Source organism: Homarus americanus, unplaced genomic scaffold (genome assembly GCF_018991925.1).
Source record: "Homarus americanus isolate GMGI-L3 unplaced genomic scaffold, GMGI_Hamer_2.0 scaffold50281, whole genome shotgun sequence".
Taxonomy (NCBI): domain Eukaryota; kingdom Metazoa; phylum Arthropoda; class Malacostraca; order Decapoda; family Nephropidae; genus Homarus; species Homarus americanus.
The window spans coordinates 1496182-1520150 of NW_024742338.1; the positions used below are offsets into that span (position 1 = coordinate 1496182).

Sequence of the window (23969 nt, forward strand, 5' to 3'; positions counted from 1 at the left end):
CCCCCAATTTCCTCGGGAGATAAACGGTGATGCCACCATGGAAAGTAGAGAGTTCTCAAGACAGTTTTGACTGCATTTCAGGTTCAACTTTGGGTTTATAATATTACAGTTAAAAGGTATTGATTTTATTAAAACTGATTAGTAGAAAGCAATTTAAGGTGATTTCAATTCAACTATATTATCATTAGAATATTTATTATACTTACAAAATGAAACGAAAATTAAAGATAATATTGAATTTGACTTAGTTTACATCCACTGAGCGCGGCCAGCAGGGATTCTCAAGCCTTACGAATTATTTGGACAAGGGACTTCTTTTTTATCAGATTCGCCACTTATCAGGGTACTAACCGTTTGGGCAGTTTATCCAGCGTTAGTACAGGAGGAAAATTCAGGAAACCGGGGACCGGGAAACCTGTGGTGTTGGGTAAGGTCACACTGGATACCCTTCTCACGTGTTTCCGGGCCGAGGCCCGAACCCTTGACATATTGGTGAGTTATGCTCGTTAACGCTGTACCACCAACACCTTGTTGATAAAGTGAGAGAATGAAGAGTGTAGTGGGATTTCAGACATACAGTGTATCGCAAGAAAAGGTTAAAATGAAAACACTTGTGGACGACCCGCCATCTTAACTTTGTTTTGTTTCGAGCGACGGCGATGCCTAAGGAAGCTACGCCTGATCTTGTGATTGGAAAGTAAATTTTTTGACAAGAAAAATGCGGAAATTTTGCCAAGTGTGAAAATCATTAAAGCACTGCTATTATGTCAGTGCTGGTGGTGCAATAAGCGCTGAGGTGCTGTAAATGTCATGTTCTGTGAACGTACCGATAAAATGTGACCATTGCTGGCAGGAGGGACATTCCCAAGCTATTATACTACGGAGAAGAAAAGAAAACCTCAAATTCTAGGCAATAGTTATTGGTCCGGTCACTGAACCTTTACGTCTGCTATATGTCAGGAATTCGACCAGTAGCAGAATGGACATGCAACTGCTGCCTATACTTTGTGCAAGAAGACTTCATGAGGTGGGGATCCCTCCCTACCTGAAGTGCGTTGATATCTATGGCTCGCATTACTGGTGAGTTTGAATATTACTTTCATGTTTTTTCTACAGTTATAACCATCTGTTGATCTTATTTACACAGTATTTAGGTTAAAATAAGGTATTATCGTTTCGGTTATCCAGCGAGGTTAGGTTAGGTTAAAATTATGTTTTTCCGATGGTTTTTGATGTGTTTTGAAGGATTCTGACCATTTCAAATAGGTGGATGACCGAAACGATAATTTTACCTAAATTAATGTTTTGACTGACGTTACTTTCTTGCACTTAATGTAATGGATGAAACGAACTAGGCTTCCCATGGGACGTGAGGATGTCATAAACGCAATATTAAAAACTAAGCTAATGCCAGATAATAACGCTACCACCAGGATTTGCTCTCTTTCGTTCATTTTTTTCCGCGAATGTTATTTGGGTGATAATAATAAAAGCGATACAACACACAGAACCTAATATAGCCTGACCAACCAAAGAAACCTACCTAACTTTACCTAACTTCTTAGCGGAGAACCCCCCTCCCCCCTACCGCCATATTAAACAGAAAGTACTATTTTGATATCTGGTACCAATGAAAGCCACTTTGTTGAAACGTCATGTACAGTCAGCCAAAGATGCACCGACCCTGGGTCTCGTGCTCACAATTTTACCCGGCAATACTTGGTTAAGGAAGGCTGTATGTAAAGGTAATTGTGAGTGGTGGATCTGTTTTCGGCTCTATCACTGTCAGGATAAATATTAAACAAACCAAAGGTAACATATTTATAATAAAAAATTCATTGTTATTTAAGGTCAAGAGAAGTTTCCAAATGTTCGTATATTTGTTTAAATAATTAAGACAATTTGATGTGAGAATCTTGTGGCAGCTGTGGTTGTAGTTGAGTTGCAAATTCATTAATATAATTTTCTTCATGACCTTAAATGACAATGCATAGTTTATTATTAAAACAAATTCTACCTTTGCTTTGCTTAATAATTATCCTGACAGTGATAGAGCCGAAAACAAATCCACCAATCACAATTACCTATACATACAGCCTTCCTTTACCAAGTATTGCCAGGTAAAATTGGGTGGGGTCGGTGCATCTTTGGCTGACTGTACATGTGGTATACTTTAACGTTTTAGGGAGTGTGTGAACAAATAGACAACACACGGTGACTCGGCACATTTGTTTGACAGTGATAAGAATAACTGGTATTATTTTGTTTTATTCAGTTACCCGGTACCCTGTAATGATTTCGTGGGGATCACATGAAGATTAGATACCTCAGCTCATTTCATGTGGTGATTAAACACCCTTACGCTTGCGGTAGCTGGGTGGGTTAGGTTAGGTTACGACCAAAGAAATATTTGTAGACCGCACGCTATAGTAGCACCAGATTATGTTAGGTTAGCGTTATACTGAAATTATTTTAGGTTCGGTAAAATTAGCTTTAGGGAGGTTGATCTTAACATAAACTAAGTTGATATGCTTAACCTTCACGTGGTCCTCTCTCTCTCTCTCTGGTAGTTATAGCAGGTTAGCATAAACGGCGTGGCTTCCATAACTTTAGGCTTCATGTACTCAATTTGATTGTAGTTAGTTTGAATACTAGTTGTTTATAATTATTAACTCAAATATTTTAACTAGGTAGAACTGAGACACCAACACACTGGTAGTTTTGTAGATTTTGTTTGATGATGATTTACCCTGTACCTTATCAGCTTTTGTGCAGTGTCAGAAATGTGAAATAATGATCTTTATTTTCCTATTCTAGAAATAACTCCCATCGTGGAGGCTTTGGCAAGTACGTAACTTCTTTGTGCTTGTGTGAGCTCCTGCAAATAAAAAAAATCGTCACCGCGTGTCTTATTTAAGCAGGAAATGGACGACTGAGCGTTGACAAACTTTGGCCCGTGTCTGGTGAGATGAGAATAGTTCAATATGAGTGGGTTTAATTCAGTGTAGCATAGAAATCGCTTAGAGGCGGTGACCTGCTAAAGTTGCTGAAGAATTACAGTATAATTGTTTTTCAAATGCAATATAAGATCCGCAAATTATTCAAGTATATTTTAATAAATACAGTACTGTACTGTAATAGGATCATATGAAGATTAGAAACTCCAGCTTATATCACCTGATAATTAAACACCCTAGCGCTACCTGGGATATATAGAGTGCATAGTCATCACAAGAGGCGCTACCCCAACTTATGATCGAGTGATCTCTATAATAATTAATTTAAAAAATCCCCAGACATAGGGGATATTCAGTTGTTCACTTCCCCCTGACAATGTTATGATGAAAAATTACCTGCACGACTGTAGTTTTTATTTTGTTTGAGCGAGTCTGAGAATCACTTATGAAACGACAAGTGCGTCACTGTGCCCGTCGTTCAGTGCCTCCGGCGTATGAGAAGACGCACTCTCCGAACCTTGTTTCTCCATACGCTTCAACACCATACGCTCGGCTGCAAATGTTATGGGGTTAAGAGTGTCAGTTGCGTTTGTGAGGTATATATATATATATACACATTATTGTTACGCCCAGTTCCCGTTGACATCTTCCGCCCTTGGTGTGTTAACTAGGAAGTGTTCATGTCACTGGTACAGGTGGACCCAACCTCAAGTTGTCAACATCACCACGTGGGACCTGCCACCTGATGCCATCTAGTACCGTGTACATATAAACATATAGCATTTTATATTAATCGTTGCATTATAACCCGAGCCTCGGAGTATGCCCACAGTCATTGTGTGTTTTATTTAGTTTTTGTTCATGAGCAGAACATAATTATTGACTTGTCGCTTTCTTGATGTATAAACCTTAAGTCCCGTGTAGCAATAGGTAGCTGGCAACTTATTTTGGACCCTCCCCGCCCTGCCCCGCCCTCCCCTCCCCTCAGTGATGTAGCAGTAATCGTCTACTACGCACTATTGATGGTGATTCCTGGAAGGTGTAAAATCATGGCCATTTTCGTGTCTTGTCAGCACTAAGGGTTCACAGGAATGTTGGACGGTAAAATTAATTTACCCGAGTCAATTGAATGATTGTTAGTTCCGTTACAACATCCCCGGGGAACAAAGGTGATCAAAGAGTTGTTGGATGAAGAAAAAATCCTTCATGTGAATAAACTTCCATCAGTTAGGTCATGAAAGAAGCAAATTTAGGGTGATTAACCGAAGCCAAAAATTAGGGGGTGGCGGCAAACTGTCGCGCCACGACGCTGTCAACAAGGCCATGAATAATAATAATAATAATAATTAACGGTTTATTGAAAGAGCTTGGCAGCCAGAAGGCTGAAAATATACAGTTACATATTTGGGGAATGGGTTTCGAATTACAAATAATATACAAGTAACATAAGTGATACAAATAAGATATATAATAACTAGATGGGTAAAAGCTCAAACTACAGGGCATTTCAACATAGTGACAGTGCAAGAAGTAGTATTTACTGGGAGTGAATACACTGGTTTATTAAAAGTTATTGATAATTTTTACAATGGTTGGGACTGGGCTGTTCTTATAGCGATCAGTTCGTGCACGTATGGGCTGGATGCGGTTGTGATGTCGAACAGCAATTCTCGGGCTAGGGATCTCAGGTGGTAGTAGGAGCCGGTGTCGAGGATGGTGTAGAAGCTTCTTACCAAATTTGCAGATGAGGTCGTGGTGACGGTCAGTGAGAGTCGAAAGGGTCAATGTGTTGAGCGCTTCTTGATATGTGGAGTAGGAAGGGGAGAGAATAATCGTGCATGCCCTCTTTTGCACTTTTTCTAGGTGTTTACGTTGTGTGGCATTTAGGGAGGAAGACCAGGTAGGGGAGGCATAGGTGAGCTTGGGAAGTATGAATGTTGTGTAAACACTGAGGAGCTCGGGTGCAGGAACTCCGAGGGACTTGAGTCGGCGGAGGAGGCGGAGACGGAAACTGGAGGATTTGACAACTTCCCTGACGTGTGGTTTCCAATTTAGTTTGTTGTCTATGGTGACGCCGAGGAGCTTCGTGGAATCTACAACCTGGAGTGTGTTCGGACCTAAAGTAATGGAAGGAGGTGGGACAATGTCGGAGGAGAGGTTGATGTGCATAACCATGGTCTTGGTATGGTTGATGGTGACATGGTTGTTGGTGGCCCAGTTTTGGAGACTGTTCAATAAATCCTGAAGGGCGGTATCGTCGGGAGCAGAATTGTTGACGCTGATCCCAATGGTGGAGACGTCGACATATTTCCAGCGAGCAGGGGTTTCTCTTAGGGCATCATTGTTGAGCATAAGGAAGCAGAGTGCTCCCGCGTGTGTGTGGTGTTTAAATAATAATATTAATTATTAGCGGTTTATTGAAGAAGGATAGCAGCCATTGGCCAGAAATGATTTGTTACATACAGTAAAAAAAGCTTAGAGGGAGATAATCGACGTAATTTTTTTAAATCTGACCAATATTATGGACATTTTGAAGCCATTTTGAAACCATGTGCACTTGATACTAGGAGATATTCTGAGGCCAATAGTAGAAAACGCCTGAGTATAATACTGCATTAAAGAAAAATGATCGGAATTTCTGATGAAAAGGGAAGGTCCGAACCCCCAGGACCCTACCTGGATCTGCCCCTGTAACGTTAGGTTGTCTAAGGTTGGATTAGGTTAACGTTTGGTTTGGTTAATTTAGCGTTAGGGTGGTTAGTTATCAGGTGAAATAAGTTAATGTTCAGGTGATCCGCTTAATATATTATTATGTGTAAGATAACAAAGGAGTCTGGGTGTGTTGGGACAAGTCTGCCAGTATCAGATTAAGTGACCCAAAAAATTAGAGGTGTGATGTAAATGTTTGTTGTTTGTACGAAGACGACGAGACAAGACGAGAATAATCCCTGTCTTCCTCATTTAATAGACAGACACCATAAGATTACCTCTCTCTCTCTCTCTCTGATTTGTGTGAAGCTTGTAAATATTCTTGTGAACAGAGGCCAGAATTTCCATGGTGGATAGGGTGGGTGGGTGGGTGGGTCTTGAGACTATATAGGGTGTGAGAGACGTTAGTACCAAAGTGGTCTAACCTGCTGGACCTGTCGTTTAATGGCCCAGAGGACGTGTGGTGGAATACATGATCGGGGGGGTGTTGGACCAATGCACGGGCCGGGAGGAGACACACCGGGAGGAGGTCAACACTGTATACTTGTCCAGGGTGTTGGTGAGATGGTTGCCGGTTGTACAGTATACTGGAGTCTGGTGTATACTCTGGACGTCCCTGGTGAGCTGGACCTACACACACACACACACACACACACACACACACACACACACACACACACATACACACACACACACACACACACACACACACACACACACACACACACACACACATACACACACACACACATACACACACACACACACACACACACACACACACACACACACACACACACACACACCAGCTTCACAGACTCCTATACATATTAACACTGCGGGTCGGTGTTACCATAGTGACTGCACGCCACCGGGACTCTTCACGTCTAAAATTTCCTCCTGTGAGAGAACACCGAATTGCCTCCCTAACTCCACTGCACTGAGATGGCTGCCAAATTGCTCCTGAACCCAACCGTAGTCAGATGCATTCTCCTATTTCCAGTTGATCCTAAACAAGACCACATGTAGGAGTGTAAAGTGGTTCAGACGCTCTCTCCTCGGCCTCTCCACCACCACACTGATGCTGGGGTCCTGGGTGTATGTTCTCACAGGATCTTAGGAGAAATGTTTCCTCGTAAGTGAAAATGGAGGAACACTCACCCGAGACTTAAGCTATAACACGATAATGATGTTGAGACGCTACCTTAACTAGATACCTTCACTTAACATATCAAATCAACCTAACCTAACTCAAAGTAATCCAACTAACTCTAACCTAACCTAACCTTTCCACCTAACCATCATATAGGGACAAGAGAACTTTTATCTATTGACAGTAGAGTCTCAGCACAATATCGACGCCATATTGAATATTATTTTGTGCTGTAGTGTACGTGAGGGACAGATGAGATTCTTTTCCACTTGCGAGAAAAAAAATAACTTAAGGTCTTTTGGGAATCGTAGTTCAGGTGTCCGTCGTATTCTTTACCTACCTGCAGTGTGAATCCAGTTGTTACGTCACCACACACACACACACACGCACATACACACACGGGCGCACACAGACATACACACACACACACACACACACACACATACCTCTGACACACACACATACCTCTGACACACACACATACCACTGAGACGTACACACATACCACTGAGACTCACACACATACCATTGAGACGCACACACATACCACTGAGACACACACACACACACACACACACACACACACACACACACAGGAGTCGCACCAACTTGCTCATAAACTGTCAACAAAATGAATGACCTTTGGGGTTTCACTGTAACGTTATTCGATACTTTGCTGGGGGAGATACAGGGAGAGATACAGTGGATACAGGGAGAGACTGGGGAGATACAGGGAGAAATACAGGGGATACAGGGAGAGACTGGGGAGATACAGGGAGAAATACAGGGGATACAGGGAGAAATACAGTGGGTACAGGGAGAGACTGGGGAGATATAGGGAGAAATACAGTGGGTACAGGGAGAGATTGAGGAGATACAGGGGATACAGGGAGAAATACAGGGGATACAGGGAGAGATTGAGGAGATACAGGGAGAGATACATACAGTTTACCAAAGTGAGGTAATTCCTAGTTCTTCGACACACCAATCCAGAGCTGGCTTGTCAGATGGGCCCCAGTCCTAACAGGCGCCAACCCAAACTCAGCCTTGAGGATTGAGATTTTGTCCTCATAGGTCCCAGTTTTAATGATTTGGTTAGGTTAGGTTAGGGCAGGTTTAGGTTAGGTAAGGTTACGTTAGGTTTACGTTAGGTTTACGTTAGGTTTACGTTAGGTTAGGTTAGGTTTGCTTTAGGGCCTGTGAGGCATGGTAGCGATTTGTCCTTCCAGCCGAACAAGAAAAATTACATAGAGTGTCTCATTTAAAAGGTGTGGTACAGTTACAAATGGCGGTACAGTACAAGGGGCGGTACAGTACAAGGGGGCGGTACAGTACAAGGGGCGGTACAGTACAAGGATGTGGTACAGTTACAAATGGCGGTACAGTACAAGGAGGCGGTACAGTTACAGTACAAGGGGCGTACAGGTACAAGGGGGCGTACAGTACAAGGGGCGGTACACACAAGGGGCGTACAGTACAAGGGGCGTACAGCACAAGGAGGCGGTACAGTACAAGGGGCGGTACAGTGGGGGCGCAGGGGCGTACAAGGGGCGCTACAGTACAAGGGGCGGTACAGTACAAGGGGCGCTACAGTACAAGGGGGTGGGGGGTATAGTACAGAGGGGTGACCAGTGAGGGCCTCCTCCTAGTGTAGTGAGGAAGAACCTGAGAGCGAGCAACGTGAACCAAGCCTCGCCCACTAACAGCTGGTCCTACTAACGTGACCTGAATGTGACTCTGATACGCAGTTTAAACATGTGTGTGTGTGTGTGTGTGTGTGTGTGTGTGTGTGTGTGTGTGTGTGTGTGTATGTGTGAGACAGAGGCAGAGAATGTGTATGTATCTGAGAGAGAGGTGTGTGTGTGTGTGTGTGTGTGTGTGTGTGTGTGTGTGTGTGTGTGTGTGTGTGTGTGTGTGTGTGTGTGTCTGTGTGTGTGTGTGTGTGTGTGTGTGTGTGTGTGACAGGCAGAGAATGTGCGTGTGTCTGAGAGAGAGAGAGAGTGTGTGTGTGTGTGTGTGTGTGTGTGTGTGTGTGTGTCTGAGAGAGTGTGTGTGTGTGTGTGTGTGTGTGTGTGTGTGTGTGTGTGTGTGTGTGTGTGTGTGTGTGTGTGTGTGTGTGCGTTTATCCTTCTTTATCTATCTATTATCATTTTAACTATCTATCTATGTTTTTGTCTTGTCTGTTTATCTACAGTATGTCTATCGTTTTGGTCATTGGCTTCCCCCTCTCTCTCTCTCTATATATATATATATATATATATATATATATATATATATATATATATATATATATATATATATATATATATATATATACTGTATATATATATAGTCAAAGTCTTCTATCCTTGAATACGATTGACTTGACCCCTTGAGTACGATGACTTAACCCCTTGAGTACGACGACTTGACCCCTTGAGTACGATGACTTAACCCCTTGAGTACGACGACTTGACCCCTTGAGTACGATGACTTAACCCCTTGAGTACGATGACTTAGCACCCATGAGTACGGTGACCCTCCCCGTGTTCAATAGATCACCGTACTCCAGGGGTTAAGCTATCGTACTCAAGGGGTTAAGTCAATGTACTCAAGGGGTTAAGTCGTCGTACTCATTGGGGTTAGGAGAGTTTGAGGTCAAAAGTTGTGTTGGTGGGCTGAAGATAACCGTCTAGTTATTTATTCAGAGAGAGAGAGACACCTGATTCTTTCAAGTCTTATCCAGTGTAGTGTGTGTATGCTTGTGATCACCCACACACACACACACACACACACACACACACACACACACACATGCATATATCACACACACAAATGTAGCCATCACGCCATAACCTATTAGCAATGAGTTGTATGAGAGAGGTCAGCTGCGGGTGTGCGTGTGTGTGTGGCAGCTAAGAGGGGCCACCACAACAGCACACCAGCCAGTGCACTATCAGCTGTGGTCCTGTACACTGCTGCCACACCCACGTCCTCCACTCATCACACACTCACTCGCTCGGTGACAATACCCGCGCGTGTCCACACTATCGCAGAGCTCCGTCCCTGTTAGTGTATTAGTGGGCCAAGTGTTACAGTCTGTCAATCACATCAAGTGTTAGTTTACAGTCTCTTGATAATAGTGAAAGAGGTTCAAGAAGAAAGGAGGTGGAGATTTAAAAGCGTTAGCGCAGACGTGGATCGTAGCGCGCGCGTGGTGTTTAGGCGAGGGAAGACCCTACCATCGCTACGCCAAGGTAAGTCAGATGACGTAACCCTACGCAGTTACGTATTGACGCTGGGTGATGCTGGGGGTGGCGGGTGATACTGGTGCTGGTGGATGGCACTTGCATCCATCATCCATCCCAAGGTCTGTGTTTACCAGGTGACATGCGTAGTTACCCTAGAGGTGGAGGAGAATGCTGGTAGGATAACAGTGTCAATGAGGGTAGTAACATCCATCATGGTTAGTAGTTTATATTATCGAATGACGTGAGTAGTTACCCAGGAGAGTGAGGAAGATGCTGGTAGGATGGCAGCCAGGGTGAGGGCTGGGTGTCATCCTTCCTGTGTTGTCGTAACCTTCACCAACAAGGAAGAGTTGGTGGTTTACCCGTCAAGAGCTTCGGCAGAGTGGGGGAGGAGGAGGAGTGTGGGGGGGTGTGTAAATACTGGGAGAGAGAGAGAGAGAGGAGATGGGATAAATAGAATAGAGAGGGGGAGAGAGAAGATGGGATAAATAGAATAGAGAGGGAGAGAGAGAAGAGGGGATACAATCGAATAAAGGTGAGAGAGAGAGAGAGAGAGAGAGAGAGAGAGAGAGAGACAGATAACAATATATATATAAGAGTGAAAGGCAGAGAAGCAAAAACAACATAGGTACAGAGGAAAAGAGAAAGTGGAGAAGGAAATAGAGTGAGATAAAACAGTAAGAGAGACAGAGAGAGAAAGAGAGAACAACCGTATCTTTCCATGTAGACTCTCAACAAACAACATAACTCACAGTGGATATTGCCAGTACAGACGAGAGACAGAGAGAGAAAGAGAGAACAACCGTATCTTTCCATGTAGACTCTCAACAAACAACATAACTCACAGTGGATATTGCCAGTACAGACCTGTGTGGATAAGGAGGCGCCACACTCGCCAATATCCTTAACAACCTCGTCATATTAAACACTCAGATTTTCAAAAGCTCTTATGGTAAAGATTTCCCGTAAGTGAAGCTATGAGAATTCCCTTAAATGATTGATAGTAAGTTAGGAACACAGTGATTGACAAAGCAGTAATGACAAAGTTAAACCAAGGCGCCATGTTATCTAGATATGTTCGGTTCTTACCAGTTAGGGGGGTTATACTTACACTGAGACTCTACCTTAACTAGATACGTTCACTTAGCACCATTAGGAGACAAAATTAACACTGAGACTCTACCTTAACTAGATACCTTCACTTAGCACCAGTTAGGAAACAAAATTAACACTGAGACTCTACCTTAACTAGATACGTTCACTTAGCACCAGTTAGGAAACAAAATTAACACTGAGACTCTACCTTAACTTGATACCTTCACTTAGCACCAGTTAGGAGACAAAATTAACACTGAGACTCTACCTTAATTAGATACCTTCACTTAGCACCAGTTAGGAGACAAAATTAACACTGAGACTCTACCTTAACTAGATACCTTCACTTAGCACCAGTTAGGAGACAAAATTAACACTGAGACTCTACCTTAACTTGATACCTTCACTTAGCACCAGTTAGGAGACAAAATTAACACTGAGACTCTACCTTAACTAGATACCTTCACTTAGCACCAGTTAGGAGACAAAATTAACACTGAGACTCTACCTTAACTAGATACCTTCACTTAGCACCAGTTAGGAGACAAAATATAGAGATGGTTAAACATGACCTAAATGACTAACATACACACAAATACACTAAAAAACACACACACACACACACACACACACACACACACACACACACACACACACACACACACACACACACCATGAAGTAGGTCAGATGGCTTATGTGTATGTGAGATATAGAGCTCTTGAAGGATCCCGTCACATGATTAATTACTTGAGTGCGATGCCAACCACCTGAGTACAAAGACTTGAGTCCATTGAGCACGATGACATTGCTCCTTCAATACAAGTAGGACTTAACCCTTCTTGAGTTCGGTGATTTGACCCATTGTGTAGAATGACTTAACCAATTGAGTACTATAAGTGAACCCCTTGAGTACGATGGCATAAACCCTTGAGTACGATGTCGGGGTTCGATTTCGTGGATTCGGGTGTCGGGGTTCGATTATGTGGGTTCGGGTGTCGGGGTTTGATTACATGGATTCAGGTGTCGAGGTTCAGGTTTTAGGATTCAGGATTCAGGATTCGGGTTCGGGTTTTTGGAATCGGTTGTTAGGGATTCAGGGTTCTTCATTACCGTACTTTCTCTCCTTCCTCCTTATTTATTACTTTCTCTCCTATTTCCTTGTGTATTGCTTTAAGTCTATGTACGTTTTTTGGGGGGTTTAGTTTTAAGTATCTCTCTCTCTCTCTCTCTCTCTCTCTCTCTCTCTCTCTCTCTCATCAACAAAAACAATACCAACGAACAGAAGAAAAACAAAACCAAGAGAACATTATTATTATTATTATTATTTAAAATTTATAATTTTTTATTATTATTATTATTATTGTTATTATTATTATTATTATTATTATTATTATTATTATTGTTATTATTATTGTGTGTATTATTATTATTATTATTATTATTATTATTATTATTATTATAGAACAAGTTTGGTTCAATGTACCATGAGAATCACGAAGGAAAAGATTGGTGAGGAGGAGTAAGTGTATCGTGGCTGGAGAATTGACCTGTAGTAGGGGAAAGGGGGTGGAATTTAGAGGCGTGAAGGGTGTTGTGGTGAGGGGTAGGTCGCTAACAGAGGATAATAGAGATAAGGAGGGGGGATTGGGGGGGGGGGTTGTGGGAGGTGAGAGTGGGGGGGTGGAAGGTGATAAGGGAATCAGGTATACACAGGTAAGGTATGGTGGTTGAGGGGTTTGTATAGGGTGGTGGAGTTACCTGTGGTTTAGTAGAGGTTTAGGTGTGTTTACTACTACTACTACCACTACCACTACTACTACTACTACTACTACTACTACTACTACTACTACTACTACTACTACTACTACTACTATTACTACTATTTTCTTCTAATATGGCCTTCAACTTTCCCTCATAGCCATACCTCCTCCATCATTGTATTCCCTAACTATCCAAATATAAAAGTATCTACCTTAGACTAGTTAATTAAGCCGTAGATCTATGTGGCATTGAATGATTGTTGCCTTAGAGTTATGTTTAGGAATTGTTGTGTTAGGCGCCGATGATGCTGTTTTGTTGAGACACGGCGGAGTAGAGACGACACCTCGACCAGGCCACCGTATAACTTCTGGCCTGCTGCTGCTGATAACACCTTAACCTCAGCTATAGTCTGGTGTAGAAGCATCTTATTACTACTGCTGCTATTACTACTATTACTACTGCTGCTATTACTACTGCTGCTACTACTACTACTATTACTACTGCTGCTACTACTACTATTAATAATAATAATGGGAGAAGTCAACATTTACTGGCTAATTTATCGAGTCTTTCCCTATTTATTCTCGCGGTCAAAAAGTCACTGTTCGTATATAACCGGCATTCGAAGGTTACAACCAGGTAACGTTGTACAGAATTACAGGTAAGTTGATTACATTATAGTGGAGTACTGAACCTTAAAACCCAGCTATTATTATCATTATTACACACACACACACACACACACACACACACACAGGGGGGTGTGAGTTACGTGGACGTGGCGTAATGTATCAAGCACAGGGGCAGAGGTGAGGGAGAAGGTGTGGGAGGGTAGGGGGAGGAAGGTATATCTACCCTCTCCTCTTTTGTGAACCAGTTAAGCTGTTATCCCCCTAATTCGAGGAGTGGGAGGATGCGGCAATCACGGTGTGTGTGTGTGTGTGTGTGTGTGTGTGTGTGTGTGTGTGTCAACTATACCTGTAAGTCACACGTGTAATTGTGTATAGCTGTCCCACCTAGATTTGGCCAAGACAGGTGAGGGAGGTGGTCAGTGTGGATATCCCTCCATTGGTTAGCTCAGTATAGTCAAGGTTAACAAGATTAGGTTAGACTGAGATTGGTTAGGTTAGGTTAGACTGAGATTGGTTAGGTTAGGTTAGGCTTAGATTGGTTAGGTTAGGTTAGGTTAGGTTAGGCTTAGATTGGTTAGGTTAGGTTGTTGATTTAGTCTCCGAGGCGATCTGTTGAGGCCTTGATGGAAAGGAAGTGTAAACAAACAGTGGAGGGAGGAATTCGGCCGCTACATCCTGGGATAGTTGAGCCCCCCCTCACACCTGACCCCCAGCTGGCGTGGTACTTATATCATACCACCTTACACCTGGCCCACAATTTTAATTTCGTCGGCTATCATGAAGATTAGGAACCCCAACTTGTTTCGTCTGATGAGTAAACACCCTACTGCTAACCTAACCTAACCTAACCTAACCTAACTTAACCTAACCTAACCTAACCTAACTTAACCTAACCTAACCTAACCTAACCTAACCTGACCTAACCTAACCGAACCTAGTGTTCATGAGATTTTATTTTGGACATTAGTGCTGCGTGTCTGCATCTTCACTTAGGAGGAAAGTTTGACGCATAAAAGCTTCTGGGAATCCTTCATTCGGGCGTATATGCGTCACAGAACTAAGTACTTAAAAACCCGTTAGTTAGAGCGTCACTGATGTCCAACGCAACACAGGGCCCCGCTGGTCGTTATCTTGGTGTGGCGCAGTCTGTCGTAGTTACACAGGGTGCATGGTATGAGGTACCCTTGACAGACTATATTACACGGGGTGGGTACAAGACTATGAGGTATCGATACCCCTAGTTAACCTTGCATAAAGTGGGTATAAGGGTATGAGGTACCTCCTACTGACCTTCATACCCCCACTCCTACCTCCCTACCACTACGACAATTAACTTTGTAAAATTACTATCGTACACTGAGAGGCTAACCTAGTAATCACCCTCCCGCCGCCCGCCACCCCTTGAGCTGCTTTAGGGACAGGGGCGCCGAGCGACTCTTACTTATAGCATGTCTGAAGTCTGTTGGTTTACCGAAGTAGTTTTAGGAAGAGGCCATTCATTTTTGTTTCCCGCCTCTCATATTTTCTTGTGTCTCTCTCTCTCTCTCTCTCTCTCTCTCTCTCTCTCTCTCTCTCTCTCTCTCTCTGCAGTCATATCAACTACCAAACACTAAGAAGAATAAGACTCAGTGCCCCCCCCACACACACACGCGACAGCCATAGTAACTAACCCAACACGAGGGCCAGGTAAAGTTCACAGTGCCATACCTATGTAATCGTGGGCAACAGGTGACACATAGCAGACTTGGCATCGTTGGCACCCCTCGACCCTGTGGTCATAGTTGGAGGATTCCTTACTGTATACGTTAGTTCATGGTGATACTATAGGTGGTGTGGGCCAGGTGTAAGGTGGTGTGGGCCAGGTGTAAGGTGGAAGTGCAAGAAGTGCTCTTTCTGCTGGGGTTAAGTCAGGGTGTTTCACTAATTTAGGAATGAAATTGACACTGATAACTTCTTCCAGAGGGTGGAGGAGGGGTCCGATCTCAGGGATGGTACGCATCAGGTAGTTCCAACGATGCTTGACTCCATGGGTGAATGCAGCAAAGGCCGCATGTGGCTCTGTGTTAGCAATCTCAGACAGAGCTTGAATTTCACGAACCCACTCATTCACCTTTCCCGCTACGTACTCGGTCTTGAAGTCCGTAGTGCCAATTACTGCGCCTAGATGTCTTTGGCCGTCCTTAGTTATTTTGACCTCACTTCCGCCAAAAACCTCCATTGCCCGTTCATAATGTTCTGGCTTCACGATGAGGAAGGACTTGCTGGCGTTTGGGTGGTACCCTATTTGTGGACCTCGCGATGTTACCAAGTCCCACCACTTTTTGGTGCCCTCCACTTTTCCTGCTCCTGTAAGGTCATCAGCATATGCCACTACCACTATTACTACTACTACTACTACTACTACTACTACTACTACACGACACTGTATTGGTCCTTACACTCCGCCACACACACAAGTCTATTTATTCACGGCTTTGGTTTCGAGTAACTCAACCATCCTCACCTACATACAGTACAGCCTTGATCTGGCCCCAGGTGACAAATTTAGATTGAGGCGCGAGATATGTAAACACTGGTTTGGAAATCGAGTAGTGGATAAGTGGAACAAGTTACCAAACATCATCATTAACTCGAACACGCTGGGTAGCTTCAAATAAAGGTTGGGCGGATATATGAGCGATAGGGGTTGGGTGTAAACTGGACTGCCCAGGATCTGAAGCTGACTACTGAGAGGGAGTTTGAGGAGCAGGAGGAAGATTTCTATAAGACTGATAATGTGAGTTAGAAGGACAAGTGGAGGACTGGTAAATGTGCTCAACAAAATGAAATACATCTGTGGTTCTGACTTTTCCCGACTGCTCCATCCATCACAAGGGAGGTGTGTACTCGGTGTCGCACGCTGGGCCTCGCTGCGCACGCGTTACTGGCGGCCTCGTGTGTGTGTGTGTGTGTGTGTGTGTGTGTGTGTGTGTGTGTGTGTGTGTGTGTCAAGGTCGTTTATTTTGCACAAAGGCTCCTGGGTGTTGATCATGAGGGGATAACGTGGGTTTTGTCCTCCACTCTCTCATACTTCTCCCTTCTCCCCCTTCCCTTCCCCCCCCTCCAACCTAACCTAACCCATCCACACATCCCAGATCTGTGCTCCTTCCTGACTGCGACAACAAACGTGTGCTTATTGAGGCTTAAATAATGATGTGTCTATTTTTCACTGTATAAGAAAGACCAGGTTGATTTTATATTCGTGTATTATCACCATCATCATCATTATCACCATCACCATCGTCATCACCATCGTCATCATCATCGTCATCACCATCGTCATCACCATCGTCATCATCGTCATCATCATTTTCTTCATCATAATCACCACCTCCTCGATCAACACCACCATCATTACTACCACTATCACCACCACCACCATCACTACCACCACCACCACCACCATCACTACCACCACCATCATCACTACCACCACCACCATCACCAGTTAAATATAAATAAAGAAAATTATGGGTATTGTTTGAGGTGTACAATGAGCACACACAACAACACACACACACACACACACACACACACACACACACACACACACACACACACACCAATGATAAAAGTATCTCTCGCTAATACGACAACAGGACTTTAATGTTGCGTAATAATAATCCTCCTCTTGGTGTTAACTCTGGCTGTGTGTATAAACCCACCTCGTTGACTTAAGCTCAAAGTTATTTACTACTACGAATCATCCTTATAATACCTTGTGCTGTGTGTGTGTGTGTGTGTGTGTGTGTGTGGGCTCAATAGGATTAGCAGTATGCCTATAAGCTCAAAGTTGGTTTTTTTGTCTTATTCTATATCATCAGTTTCAGGTAACCAGACTATAGTGCCAATAGGTAATCAGACTATAGTGCCAATAGGTAATCAGACTATAGTGCCAAGTGTGAAGTAACGGAGGCGCCATCAGGTAGCTCGGGCCCGCCAAAATTTCACCCGCGGGGCACAACAACAACAAAGCCTTGCTCCCCTCCCCCTCCCCCTCCGACCCTCGCGCGTCCCACATTACTCGCGTCTTTTACTGCAATATCCTGGGTAAACTAGGTAAACTGTGTGCATTATAGCGCTTATATCACATGTATGTATGTATGTACTCGTATGTATGCATGTATATACTATACCAATTTGGATAAGAATTGTTATATCACCTTTGTTTGGCCTTGAGTTCCATTTATACACCTTGATCATATCGCCCCTCACTCTACGTTTCTCGAGGGAGTACAAATGAAGATGTTTTTACCTGCCTCTGTACTCAAGGTTCCTAATGCCCGGGATTAGTCTTGTCATTCTTCTCTGAATTCTTTCTACGGATTTTATATCCATTCTGTAGTACGGTGTCCAGAACTGAACTGCGTAATCCAAGTGAGGTCTAACAAGCGCAAGATGTAGTTTTAGGATGACCTCGCTAGTCTTGTAACTAACAATCCTTTGTATGAACTCAAACTATCCAACCAGGAGCGAACTCGTAGCAATGGTTTTAAATTAGACAAATTTAGATTTAGGCGCGACATAGGTAAATATTGGTTTGGAAATCGAGTAGTGGATGAATGGAACAAGTTACCAAACATCATCATTAATTCCAATACGCTGGATAGCTTCAAATAAAGGTTGGGCGGATATATGAGCTATAGGGGTTGGGTGTAAACTGGACTGCCCAGTATATGGGTCAGTAGACCAGCTGCAGTTTCCTCCGTTCTTATGCACCTGTACTGCCTATATACTGTACATGCTGAGATATATACCTGTATTGTCTATATATACGTTGAATCACTATAAACTTCTATGACGATTTTACTGAATATCTATCTATCTAAGCTAAGTTTCTTTATTACTTCAGCAACGTCTGCCAGAGTGTTGTGTCGACAGTGGTATAGTAGCTGGTGCAAGTCTTCACGTTCTTAGTTACAAGTTCTAATTTTATTGTCTTCTGTGTGTGTGTGTGTGTGTGTGTGTGTGTGTGTGTGTGTGTGTGTGTGTGTGTGTGTGTGTGTGTGTGTATGTGACGTTGATGTATGAGTATTTGGTGGAATTTTTGCATTGCCCGAGACCAACTTCACAGAGACGAGAAGGATGAGTCTTCCTCTTTAGTGGAGGTGTAAGAATGCGTTGCGTTTTTGGCTAAGACTCTACCTCACAAAGACTTTACCTCAATAAGACTCTACCACATTATTATACTAAGACTCTACCTCACTAAGACTCTACTAAGATTTCCTCACTATTATACTAAGACTACACCATATCCAGACACAGAGCAGCACCAATCAGGAGACAACATTGGGTACTGGTATTGACTCTAACAAAAACATTGTGTGTGTGTGGGTGGGTAAACTTGAATAATTGCTTTTTTTCAGGGGACCAACATGGGCACGGGCAGATACCCAAACCACATCCGTGTAGTGGAGGAGAAATAAATAGGTAACTTCACACACACAAAAGGCACCCCCCCGACCCACCTTAATTAAGCATCATAGTGCCAAGCTGGTGCTTTGGTGTAGTGTGGGTGCCGCCCCATGGCTCAGTGCCCACCAAGAAGCCACACTCCGTTGTTTCGTAGTTTCCGTGACTCACAGCTCTCTCTCTCTCTCTCTCTCTCTCTCTCTCTCTCTCTCTCTCTCTCTCTCTCTCTCTTACACAGGGTAATGAAGGGAGGGTTTTTTGAGGGAGGGGGAGCAAAGGGGAAGGGAAGCCATGTTGTGCTTTCACTTCCTCTTATTCAAGGTATTTTATATTTTGTACGGGTCGTAATATTGTGCATTTGAGACTCTTCCCCCCCCCCCCCCAAGCAGGAAGTCTGGTACGCATTCTGTCTGCAGCTGGGTCGACTGGGGGCACCACGTCATGTATAATGGTCTTTTAGATTGTTTAAAATTATGGAGCGTATCAAGGATGATTCTACTGTGTATACCATCAGAGACGTACACAGACAAACAACGCGCACACACAGGTACACACAGAGGCGCACACACCACGTAGACGTTAAGAAGTGACCTGGTTTATTTTGGCACCGGTGGTCGTTTCTCTATTGTAGAAAACACTATCCCGTCACACATACCATTGCTGGTCGTTATATACTTACAGGTCGTCACATACACTCTTACAGGTCGTCACACACCGTTGCTTGTCGTTATATACTTACAGGTCGTCACACACCCTTGCTGGTCGTTATATACTTACAGGTCGTTGCATACACTCTTACAGGTCGTCACACACCCTTGCTGGTCGTTATATACTTACAGGTCGTTGCATACACTCTTACAGGTCGTCACACACCCTTGCTGGTCGTTATATACTTACAGGTCGTTACATACACTCTTACAGGTCGTCACACAACCTTGCTTGTCGTTATATACTTACAGGTCGTTACATACACTCTTACAGGTCGTCACACTACCTTGCTGGTCGTTATGTACTTACAGGTCGTTACATACACTCTTACAGGTCGTCACACACCCTTGCTGGTCGTTATACACTTACAGGTCGTCACACACCCTTGCTAGTCATTATATACTTACAGGTCGTTGCATACACTCTTACAGGTCGTCATTTTATCCACTGTGGTCAAATAGGGTATAATTTTGCATACTAGTTTTGTCAATGAGGGTTTTCGCCAGAGATGGTTAATTAAGGGTGAGGGGGGTGAGCAATCACTGCGTCCGCCACTACGACCTGGCACTACTATGACCCATGAGTGCCACCCAAGACCACCCCCTCCCTACCTGGCATTACTACTACGACCCATGAGTGCCACTACGACCACTCCCCGTCCCCACCCTCCCTACCTGGCACTACCACTTTTTTGTAGAGAAAGAAAGGAAAAATAACGATAAATAGAAGGCAGATTAATAGTTCGGAAATAGAAGAACAAAATAGCCAATAGTGTGTTCAAGTTGTGTCCTGGGCTAGTTATTGTGGGTGATCGTCTTCGAGCTGGTTATGAGAGGGTAGGGAGTGGAATGAGAGGGAAGGAAGTGAGATAAGAGGGCAGGGAAAGGTATGAGAGGGCGGGGAGAAGGATGAGAGGGTAAAGAGATGTAATAGACGACAAGGAGAGGGATGAGAGGGCAGAGAGGGGGGGATGAGAGGGCGGATAAAGATATGAGAGGGCAGATAAAGATATGAGAGGGAAGAGAGAGATATGAGAGGGAGTGGGATGAGAGGACAGAGAGTCGGAGGAGTGTTGTACGGCCTTCGGGCTGGTCGGTGTTGCTGGGTGAGTGAGTGGCGCCAGTGTTGTCTGTACACGTGTCCTCACCACCCACCTATGTCCTCACCACCCACCTATGTCCTCACCACCCACCTATGTCCTCACCACCCCACCTATGTCCTCACCAACCCACCCATGTCCTCACCACCCACCCATGTCCTCCCACCCCACCCCATGTCCTCACCCACACCCATGTCCTCACCACCCCACCATGTCCATCTACCACCCATGCCCCTCCACCACCCCACCCATGTCTCCACCAACCACCCATGTTCTCACCAACCTATGTCCTCACCACCCCACCCATGTCCTCACCACCCACCCATGTCCTCACCACCATTTTTTTTATTATTTTTTATTGGGCACTCCCCTACATCCTTGTGTAAGGTGAAGCGCAGAAGCGTTTACAGCGCCCAACAGGGAAGCATGCTAAGTTCATGCTTGCCTTTTATGCCTCATGAGTTATGGGCGTAGAAGCCTGAAGAGTCAATGGTTTATGTCATCAAGTTATTGGAAGCTCCAACAACTTGTCCCTGAATACGAATTCGCAACTTTCGACTTACACCAGGTACCTACTGTACTGCTAGGTGAACAGGGACTAATGGGGGCTAGGAAGTGTGTCCAGACAACTTCCACCGGCCCGGGAATCGAACCCGTGACATCTCGCTTGCGAAGGCAAAAGCGGTACCACTCTACCACCAGCACCCCTGCCTCACCACCATGACCCATTTTCTGAGTGACCATGACCCATTTCCATGACCCATATCAGATGAGTGACTGGGTGACCTTGAGTGACACAGTAGTCTGCTAGGTGTCAGTTGTGTCACTCACTCGCCTTATGTGGGTGTCACGGTGTCACTCTAGGATGTGGGGGAGGGAGGGAAGAGGGGATAAATGTCATGTGAATAATTATATGCTGTGGATATGTGGTAATTACAGTATGTGGATATGTGGACATACTATTACTATATATCCAAATTATATCATGAAGTAATATATACCGTATGTGTTTTAAAGATATGAACCTCAGTATATGATCCGCGTATATGAGGTTTGTGATATATGTGTTCTGTATATGTGATGTGTGTGTGTGTGTGTGTGTGTGTGTGTGTGTGTGTGTGTGTGTGTGTGTGTGTATTTTGAGAAAGAATTATAGGGTAATATATATGTAAAAAGAGTGGGATATGTATTTTGGGGGTGTGTGGGTCTCTCTCTCTCTCTCTCTCTCTCTCTCTCTCTCTCTCTCTCTCTCTCTCTCTCTCTCTCTCTCTCTCTCTCTCTCTCTCTCTCTCTCTCTCTCTCTACAGATTTGAGAGCTTTCTGGGCCTACGGAGAGATAAGAGAGGCAGAAAGATATAGCATATATAGAGAGATAGAGAGAGAGAGAGAGAGAGAGAGAGAGAGAGAACTATCAAGGGTTATCAGGTGTTAAGCTGTGTAGACTGAGATCAGTGTTGTTGTGAGAAAGAGACTGGCCCCTTAGTAACAGGCAGGTGAGGTCCTTCGTTACCTGAATTCTGGAAGCAATTAGTGATTTTTTACCTGAATTTAGAGGTAATTAGTGATTTTTACCTGAATTTAGGGATAATTAGTGATTTTTTACCTGAATTTAGAGGTAATTAGTGATTTTTACCTGAATTTAGAGACAATATCTGTGATATTTTCCTTATGTAGGTTATTAAATCACAGTGAGATTAATTTATTTAACTGTTTTTTATAATTTCTTCATCGTTAAATTACAAATGATAATTGAATTTCCGGCATTGAATCACAAAAAATTCATTAAGTATCATCATTAAATCACAGGGTCATTAATCTTCAATCACAGGGCCTCGTTAATTTGATCTCTAAATCACGAGAACAATAATGATAACCTTAGAAGCACACACACACACACACACACACACACACACACACACACACACACACACACACACACACACACACACACACACACACACACACACACTGCCTTAGAGTGGCTGTTGAGTGTTGAAGTTTGTTTTTGTTGCGGTGGTGGTAGGGGGTGTTGGTGGTGGCAGGGTGATGGTGGTAGTGGGGGTGGTGGTGGTGATGAGGTGGTGATGGTGGTAGATGGTGCCGTAGGTCGTCCCCTAGTGGCGACCTTGTGAGCTATACCTCACATACCATCACCCACCCACACTCTCTCTCTCTCTCTCTCTCTCTCTCTCTCTCTCTTTTTGTTTGCGGTGGTGGTAGTGGGGGTGTTGGGGGGGTAGTGGTGATGGTGATGGTGTGGAGGTGCTGGTGGTGGTGGTGGTGGTGATGGTGGTGATGGTGATGGTGATGGTGGTGGTAGTAGTAGTAGTAGTGGTGCTTCGTAGGTCGTCCCCTAGTGGCGACCTTGTGAGCTATACCACATACCATCACCCACCCACTCTCTCTCTCTCTCTCTCTCTCTCACAAACAAAAGGACCTTTTAGGAAATATTTCAGTGACAGATCCAAACTTCCTCTTTATTATAATGGCACAACACTGATGGCAAGATGGCTGATAATATTAAAACAATATCCACATTTTGTATCTATAAGGTAACTCCTACAGTACACAAATAAACAAACAATGTACATAAAATACTCTGTAGCACTCACCAACACTGGGGGGGTCAGATAAAACGCCCTTTGTGACCTCGACTCTGTGATACTTATTTTTTTGCGCTACAGCTCACAGGATGAGTTTGAGGGTGCGCAATAAACTAGCTACTGTTTACGGGAAGATTCGTAGTGGATTCATCATTATCATCACCACCTCTACTGTCGTTACTACCACCACCACCATCACCATTCACCACCATCACCATTCACCACCATCACCATTCACCACCACCATCACCATTCACCACCACCATCACCATTCACCACCATCACCATTCACCACCACCATTCATTATCATCACTACCACCATTTATCACCATCACCATTCATCACCACCACCACCATTCATTATCATCACTACCACCACACCATCTTATATGCCATTTACCATTCACCACCACCACCATCTACACCACCATCACCATTCACCACCACCATCATTCACCACCATCACACCATTCACCACCATCACCATTCACCATCCACCATTCACCATCACCATTCACCACCATCACCATTCACCACCATGCACCATCACACCATCACCATTCACCACC

At 43.9% G+C, this 23969-nt stretch overlaps 1 protein-coding gene across 1 annotated transcript in view; it reads left to right on the forward strand.

Moving 5' to 3' along the window:
* The first annotated feature begins 9744 nt into the window (after positions 1-9744).
* The window catches only part of LOC121876850, a 242024-nt gene continuing 227799 nt past the window's right edge, over positions 9745-23969 (forward strand). Inside the window, exon 1 of the mRNA XM_042382317.1 lies at positions 9745-10055. The gene's annotated coding sequence lies outside the window, so the exon portion shown is untranslated. The remainder of the gene's footprint in view (positions 10056-23969) is intronic.